Genomic DNA, 9651 nt, shown 5'->3' with positions numbered 1-9651 from the left:
GGGAGTTACTGGGGAATGAAATTGATCAAATTATACTGTTACATTGTGTGCATGTATGAATATGTAACAAAGAATCTCACTTTTATGTATGATTATAATGCCCCTATAAAAATGAAAATTAAATTTAATTAAAAAAAGAAAAACTACTGGTTTTTGTATGTTGATTTTGTATCCTGCTACTTTACTGAATTTATTAGTTCTGAAAGTTTTTCAGTAGAGTCTTTAGGATTTTCTGTGTATAGAAGCATATTGTCAGCAAGCAGAGAGGATTTCACCTTCTCCTTTCCTGCTTGTATGCCTTTTATTTCTTTCTCTTGCCTAATTGCTCTGGATAAAATTTTTAGTACTACACTGAATACGAGTGGTGAGAGTAGACACTCGTGTCTTGTCCATGATCTTAGAGATGTTTTCAATATCCCCCCAACTCAGTATGATGTTGGTTGCAGGTATGCCATATATAGCCTTTATTATGTGAGTATCCTTCTATAATTAATTTACTCAGGGCTTTTATCAAGAAGTACTGTTGAATTTTATTAAAGGTATGTCTCCATCTATGGCAATGATTCATGGCATGGTTAATGAAACCAAAGTTGTAGCTTACTTCCTCTAGTAAGGTCCCCAGAGGAAAGCTCTGAACTAAATGCTCATTCACCCTCTGAACTTGTGCTTTTGATTTATTTTGGCTTCTGAGGAATTTGCTTACTTTCCTGCCATCTTAGCTATGCATATTAAGAGATTTTATTCAGTATTTTAAGGAAATATATTGACTAGGAAGATATTTTGTTGTATTTGTTTGATTATTATTTTGTGGATCTGGGGATTGAACCCAGAGGCACTTTGTCACTGAGATATATCACCAGCCCCTTAAATTTTTTTTTTTTTTTTAAATTTTGAGACAGAATCCTGCTAAGTTACTGAGACGAGCCCCCAACTTGTAATCCTTCTTCCTCAACCTCCTGAGTCTCTGGGATTACAGGTGTATACCACTTCGCCTGACTGGTTATGTTTTTAATGATAACTTATCTTCTTTTTGGCCAGAATGGAAGTCCCATTCATTCTGCAATGGAAGCTAGTTTCTATCTCTACTACTTCACCACAACTACTCTTGTTGAAGCCATCAATCACGTTCATGCTGCCATATCCAACCAACCTTTTGGTGTTCTTGTCTAACTTGTCCTAACAGCAGTATTCAGCATATTTTATCACATGCCCTTCCTTAAAACACTCAAAAAGTAGATTCAAATGATACTAAAATTCTCTTTGTGGCTTCTGAACTTATTATTTCTGCTACTACATCATGGTACCTCGATCCTGGAACCGAAATATATAATTTGATATCAAGCACTGGAATGAACATAATTCATGGTAAAAGCATTTTCAAAATCTTTGGGCTCCTTATGTGACAAATGATGTTTACTCAAAAAAAAATGAAATCAAGGCAATATGTTGAGATCAGAATAAACATATGACCAATTTTCAGTTTTATATGAGAATATTATTTGTGCATTATAAGGTAATACTTTTCCTTGCAGGCACAATCAACCCAGAGCCAACAGTAAATCACAATAAGGCAAGAATAAGTTTTTGGTGAGACTATCGAATAAATATGGCTAGCCATTGCAGAGAATAAACATAAAATTCCCCAGTTTGGCATTCAGTTCCTAACTTATCCCTACAGTTTCATTTCTCCCCAAGAAAAGCTTACCTTCCCCAACTATCCTACCCTGAATATGCTTATTTACTTTCTACCTATGTACCTTCTTTATTTCTGTGCTTCTCTTTGCATTTCCTTCTACTTTTCTCTCATTTTGCCAAATTTTTCATTCTTTCAAGTTGTACCTGTTAAGATCCTTCTTCTCCTCCAGGAAACTTTGTAGGCTATTCTAGGGTTCATAGGAAGCTTCTGACTTGGCTCCTAATGGTCCTCAGTTCTGGTATTAACGTCTTTGTACAATTCTGTGCCCCTGAGTGTGGGCTGGACCTAGTGATCTGCTTCTTAAAAAAATGCACCATGACTTCTGTCTTGCTGAGACTCTTTTGCCCCTTCAGTTGCTCACTCCAGATTACCATCTGCTTTACTAAGGGGCTGAAGGAGACCTTGGTATAACAACAGATGAGGAACTAAATCTTGCCCCCACCATGTGGATGAGTTTGAAAACAGATCCTTTCCAGTTGAATTTTCAGATGAGATTATAGCACCACACAATGCCCTACTTCACAGCATAGTGAACTACTCTGTAGCAGAGGCCCCAGTCAAGTCAAGCCTGAATTCCTGACGCGTAGAAACAGCAGGTAATAAGTATGCATTATTTTTAGTCAATAAGTTGTGGGGCAGGGAGGATTTCAAGATGGTGGAATAGAGAAGGATGTTTTCCTGGCTGCTACTTGGTGTGAAACCAAGAAAACAGATAGGTAGTTTCTCGCAAAATGGGTGAACAAAAAAGTCGTGGGTCAATTTGTTACACAGCAATAGATAACTAAAACACCAACCTATACTGATCCTCCCTTCCTTTGAATTCCATGTACTTAATATGCATACTGTTTGTTATTTAATATAAAAGATATACATATGCATGGTGAGAAATTCAAACGACATAAATGATCTAAAATGAAAAAATTCTACTCTCACCTTCTTTCTGCCCACCCTCTAGGGTAGACATTATCAATTATACCAAAAAGTGCTATAACACTTTTTGATAAAAGTAAAATTCATGGCTGTTTTTTCTATTGAAAAAAACAACAAAACCAGTATGTGTTCAGATTGGGCTTCCTCTCCAGGGTGGTCCCATGACCTTGCTCTAGCCAATCAGAACCTTCCTCCATTCTTCTGCCACCCAGATTGGTTCAGGGCATGTATCATGAACCAATCAGAGTCCTACCTAGCTTTTGACTGCCAAAGCTAATGGAAAAGACCGCTTCTGTCTCCTTTGTTCAATGAAGGTACATTATAGGCCGGCCAGAAGCCATCTCACCATTCTTTGAGGAGTGGATTTTCAGAGAATGAAACCAAGGAGGAGTAAATAAAACTACAAGAAGAGAGCAAGTCCTGAGGACATCACTGATCCACGCCTGATCTGCTGGGACCCATAGGCATCTTTGGCTTCTAAATTTGGGGAATCAGGATATTCTCTTTTACTCCTGAAGTGTACCTAAGGGAACCTTAGCTAATACAAGCATTATATTGAACTTTATTTAAATCTAATAGAAATAAAGTCAATTGAAATGAAAGTGAAAGAATGGTGTACGTGAGATAAAACTTCCTTTGAAACAATTTCTTGTTTCTGAAAGACCCCTTAAAGAAAACAATATGAAAAACCTTTAGAGGTTGAAGTAATTACGTTCCGTAGTTTGATTTGAAGTTTGTCAATGAACATAAGTTTTAAGTTTCTAGAGAAATTTAGTGGAAACAGTTTCTACTAGTCTCCAAAACTAAAAACCATCTCTGATGTGTACCTATTTGACCAACCAACCAAACACATCCCTTAACATTTTTTAAAAGGAAATAGACATCTTTTAACATGTAAACCCCAAGCCTACATTTAGATTCATTCTTTAAATTATTAGGGGAAGAATTAAGAGGGAAGATTGATCTGTAACCAAAGTATTCCTTTTGTGAAATAACCCCACAAAACACTTTTTAGAAAAAAATGAAATCTTCACCCAAAACAGGAAAAATAATGATAAATAAAAGAGTTGACATAAACTCACTTAGTCCAATGCATCATTCAAGTTATCCCTTGTTTGTATTTAGCCAGTGTAGAAGAAAATCAGTTACTACTGTGTTCTTAGTTTCCTCTTACTTTTGATGTTCCAAGTGGGGTGGGACAATTCTTCTCATAGAATCTTTAGAATTTTTGGAAAAAAAATAAACTAATTTGGTTGCTAGCACCAATTATTTTCCAGTACATTTTATTCCAGGAAGAATCATCAGTCTATATTCTATTAGAAGTAATGTACTTTTCACAGGGAAAGAAGTGATTTATCTAATGGCATATTTAATAAAAGTAAAACATGCTTTGTGTAACTGTCTTCCCATTCTAAAAAACAAAAAAGAAGGATGCTTTACTATAGTGATACATGCATAACCATGTTTATAGCAGCACAGTTCACAATAGCCAAACTATGGAACCAGCCTAGGTGTTCATTAGTGGATGAATGAAAAGAATGTGGTGCACATATGTGATGGAGTTTTACTCAGCCACAAGGAAGAATGAGATGATGTCATTTGCAGGAAAATGAATGGAACTTTAGAACATTATGTTAAGCAAAATAAACCAAACTCAGAAAGTCAAAGGGTCATGTTTTCTCTCACGTGTGGAAGCTAGAGACGAAAAAGAAAAAGAAAGGTGGATGTGTGGGGAGCTCATGAAAATCAAAGGGAGATCAGTAGAGTAGCAGAAAGGGGCCAAGGAGAGGGAAGGGAAAAGGGTAATACTGGAAAATGATATTAGTAAAATTATACTGTTGGGCTGTGGATATAGCTCATTTGGTTGAGTGCTTTCCTTGAAAGCACAAGGCCCTGGGTTCAATCCCCAGCACTGTGAAAAAAAAAATCATATTGTTATATGCATGTACAAATATGTACATAAAGAATCTCACCATTGTGCATCATTATAATACACTAGTAAAAATGCGGAAAAGAAAGAAAGATGCTTTAGTGGAAGTTTGACTTGTTTACAGTTCCATGAACTTAGAAAAGATCAACTCCAACATGGGTTTGGGGATGCCAGCCAAGTCCCTGCATTGCCAATGTCACTGGTAATCAAAAATTCCAGGAAAGCCAACAACAGGTCTGTAATTTCAGCTTCTTGGAAAGCTGAGACAGGAGAATCTCAAGGTTCAAGGCCAACTTGGGCAATTTAGCAAGATTCTGTCTCAAACTAAAAAATAAAAGGGCTGGGATGAAGCTCAGTGTTAGAGTGCCCCTGGTTCGATTTTCAGTACTGGGGGGAAAATGAAGGCCAGGAGAGGGAAACTTTGCTCATGTTTGCCCCGCTCCTGGCAGATTAACTATCCTGAGAATCATTTTCACCATAAAAGCTTCCATGACTTTGTAATAAATGGATAAAACATTTGATTATATTAGCATAAAAATTATAGTAAGTTTTTCAGTTTGTCTTTTAGTTTATTTCTTATCTTTGCCTACTCTACCCTGGCAAATATTTATATTCAATTTCTAAACTGGCAAGAGGACCCTGAATATCTGAGAATGTGTATCTAACTAGCAAGCAATTTAAAGGGGGACTGTGGAGCTGCCAAGGGCCTGGCGACCTCACATCAGGTCTTTGCATTCCCTCTCTCCTTTGTGGCAGCTCTATGATCCTTCTGGATCAAGTCCTGAAACCACCTGAGCCTCCATTTCCACATTTATAAACGGGGCCAGTAATAGCCTTCCTGCTTACTCTATAGAATCTTGAAGATCAAATGAAGTGGATAGAAAAGGGTTTTAGAAAGAAACGGGATGCAGCATTAAATGAAGTGGATAGAAAAGGGTTTTAGACAGAAACGGGATGCGGCAAAAAGGTTCCTTATTGTCCACATAGTATTCTGAATCACTTCTGAAAATTTCCTTCATTTCTTAGAAGGGATACACTTATTTACCAGCACACCATTTGTCCAAGCCTCAATCGCTTCTATGCAAATTTCATTGGACAGTTTCCTTATTTAGCTCCTAAGAAACCAACAGCAGCATTTAGTAGGGTGTAAAAAGGTGCAATTTTAGATATCTAAGGGTAATGAGTTTCCTACATGCATTTGAAACTTGGTTATAAGCCAAAGGCTCCCCAATTGTCTGCTAACAAGAAGTTGCATTTTAACAAACGGCAGTCCACATCCTGGACAGAAATCTCTCAGGGGTCTGCTCTTTGGCACTTTTTCTCTGTCCACCTGGAAGGTTGGTCGTGCTCAGGGTGCCCGCTTGCAGTCGATTACAGCTTTGGCGTTGGTGGGGGCTGGCGCCGTGGTCTCACTGTCTTTGAAGAAAGGAGACAGGGCTGCCACCCTAGATGGTGCGGTTTTTCTTTAAATGCTGGAGTCCCAAAGTGGCTGGGCATTTGGCCCAGGGATAAAATGGGGCATTTTGTTAATAGCTACCCATCAGTTTGAGAAGGAGGATCAAGGTTTTAAGATACATACCACTTATAATAGCAAACTAATATTAGTTATGTATAGGAATAAAGAAATCTCACTCCTGTACTAAGAAATTTATAGCACTTTATTGAATGACAATTTAAAAACAAGACCTTTTTCTTTTAAAGGTTGAAATATGTTCATGGACAGGATAACTCACTCTCAGGTCAGTTGCAATTCCAATAAAATTCCCTTCTCCTTCTCCTCTTGCCCCTCTACTTCCTACTCAAAATCCTAAGTTCTGTAGGTTCTGCTTCCTTCTCTTCCATATGCCCACTTGTGTTTTTACCGATTCTTACCTATTTCAAGTCAACCTTATTTCTCTCTGAATTCCCAGTTATTGCTCTATCCCAATCCATCTTCTCATAACTGCAGCTAAGTTTAATTTTCAAAAATGACCACCCTCCAGTGACTTGCTTTTACTCTTGATAAAGAGCCCAAACTTCATAGCTAAGTGTCATTAGCTCTTCCTTTTTTCTTTTGTTACCTGACGGGCTCCTACTAACTATTCAGAACTGAACTTGGCTCCTTTGGGAGGTTTTCCTTGATTTGTCAAAGCTCAATTAGGTATTTTTCCTAAATGCCACAAGCCTCAAAGATGGAGTTAATAATACCCATACTAATGACTTTAGCATCTTTAGCACCTGCCTAGTGGTAGGGAGGAGATAACCACACATACTGATTCATGCCTATTGTGCCTAACTTGCATCTGGTGAGTGTCTGCTGAAAATGGACTCTCTAAGGCCACAAACTATAGTAAGATTAAGAACCAAGACTGCATTAACATGACTTGCTTTCCCAGGAAGGTGAAGTTGCAAAAGGCTTTGTAGTTTCAGGAACTTCTAGAAACTCCGTTTGTCTGAAAATAGGAAGACTCAGCTAGCCCTCATCAGATGACTAGCCCCTTCTCAGAGCTGGAGACCATTTAACTAACTGGCATATCAAATGGTTGCTTACTCCCCAAGATTGGCTTCAAAACCTTCTCCTCCCTGTATCCACCAATCCTAAAGTAGATATTATTTCATGAAGTTTGCACAATCCTAATTATCCCTCTGCCAGGTCCCTGCATTGAAAGACCTTAAAGATCCAATTCAAACCATGCCCTCCCAGCTTTATGCTATGATCTCCACCTGTGACCTCCTCCTTCTGAGACACTACCAAGGTCATGGTCTTCCTTGCTACATTAAGCAATAGATTGAGTTTTGCTGATAAGCATCTTTTTTAGTTGTAGATGGACACAATACCTTTATCTTATTTATTTATTTTTATGTGGTGCTGAGGATCTAACCCAGTGCCTCACAGGTGCTAGGCAAGTGCTCCACCACTGAGCCGCAACCCCAGCCCCAGGCAGGTTGTTTTGAGAACTCCTTTGGGGAGTTAGCAATCAACTGACACCCTTTGAATTCTCAAACGTATCCCAGTTTGGATGATAAATTAAAGCATTCCTATTATTGTAAATTATAGTCACCCTGCTGATATGTAACATTTATTGTTCTTATTTAGTCCTCACAATAACCCTATGAAGCAGGTAGTCTACTAATGTTGGGGCTCAGAAAACAACACTCCAAAGACTGGCACTTGGACTTGCTGACACACTTACAAACCTCCCTTGAGGTCTTGTTTTCCCCCGTCAAGTGCAGGGAGAGGCTCTGGAATATCATGTCTGCATTAAGACCAGACCATATGCTGGCTTCTGTTCCCACCCATGTGGATGGACTTCCTTTAGAAGATATCTATCCCTTGGGTTTATTCAGATTCCAAAGAGAATCATTTTACAAGCTAAGTTCTGTCTTCAGGACCATTAATTCCCTTAATACTCATTTATGATCCCTTAAAGTTGGCTGAATTCCTGATTCCCCCATCTCCTACAGAAAAAGGATTTTATAATTTCTGAATCATATTGGGCTAGTGGGTAATCACAATCCTGTGATTTCCCCTCTTTGAATGTTATTAAATTTGTATGTTTTTTCTCCTATTTAGTCTGTCAAGCGTCAGTGCATCCTCTTCGGACGCTGGAGAGGAGGTTTCACATTGTCCCTACACAACCATTGTACAGATATAAAAATGAAGGTAGAAGTCAAGTAACTAGTCCAAGATCATACGGCTACCAAGGGGAAGAGACTGGATGGTAATACAAAGAAGCTGACTTTGGAGATGGTACTCTTTTTTGAACACTTAGTTTTATTATTACTTTTAAAATCACAAATTTATAGAAAAGTTACAAAGATCACCCCCATTCCATGGGAGAATAAGTTGTCACCTGAGGCCCCATCACCCCCCAATATTGTAATGTGTAATTCCTACAAAGAAGGACATTCTCCTACATATGAAATCATCCACGTCAGGACACTAATATTGAGGCGCAACTACCATATTGAAGCATCGCCAGCTGTCCCGCTCATGATCTTTAGATACAAGAATCCAGTTCATGCGTGGCCTGAGTTCTCAGGTTTTCTCTCCTTCAGGCTGGAACAAACAGTTCTTCAGGTTTTCCTTGACTTATGATTTTGGCACTTTTAAAGAAAACAGGTTATTTTACAAATTATCCCTCATTCCAAGTTCCTGCTGTTTCCTTGTGAGTAGATTCAACTCATGTGTCTTTGGGAGGAGCATCATGTTGTACCCCATTGCACCTTATCAGATGGAACTAGATTCGAACTTGTTCTCTTATTAGTAATGTTCACTTTGATCACTTGTTTTAGATGGTGTCTGCCAGGTCATTTCACTATAAAGTTACTTTCCTCCTTTGTAATTAGCATCTTGTGGAGCAGTATTTTAAAATTATGTAAAGATAACATTCCTTAAAGAAAATGTGGTATATATACACAATGGAATATTACTAAGCCATAAAGAAGAATGTAATTATGGCATTTGCTAGTAAATGGCTGGAACTGGGGACTATCATGCTAAGTGAAATAAGCCCATCTCAAAGAAACAAAAACCAAAATTTCTGTCTGATAAGCGGATGCTTACACACAATAAGGAGGAGGGGAGGGAAGAATAGAAGTTCATTGGATTAGACAAAGGGGAATTGAGGGAAGGAAGGGGAATGGGAACAGGAGAGATAGTGGAATGAATGAATGGGACTTAACTTTCCTATGTTCATGTATGAATTTACAATCAGTATAACTTGACATCATGTTCTACCACAAGAATGGAATCCTAATTAAAATAAGTTATAATCCATGTATGTATAAATGTCAAAATCCATTCCACTATCAGGTGTATCTAAAAAGAGCAAGTAAAAAAAATTTAAAGAATTATTTATTCATCAAACTTCCTATTTAGTCAAAGTGCATCCGGTTTAGACTCATGTTTCCTGTTTTATTCAAAGGCTTGTACTCTTCATTATTTATTCTTATTAATTTTTAATATTTTAAACTTTTTGATTAGTGCATCACAATCATATATATTAACAGGATTCATTGTGACATATTCATACATACACATAATTTGGTTAATTTCCTTCTTGGTATTTATGTTGATGCCCTAATTGTTCTAGATTTAGCTGTTGGGAGTGCC

The sequence above is a fragment of the Sciurus carolinensis genome, chromosome 1, assembly GCF_902686445.1.
Source record: "Sciurus carolinensis chromosome 1, mSciCar1.2, whole genome shotgun sequence".
Classification (NCBI taxonomy): domain Eukaryota; kingdom Metazoa; phylum Chordata; class Mammalia; order Rodentia; family Sciuridae; genus Sciurus; species Sciurus carolinensis.
This window is presented reverse-complemented; position numbering follows the sequence as displayed.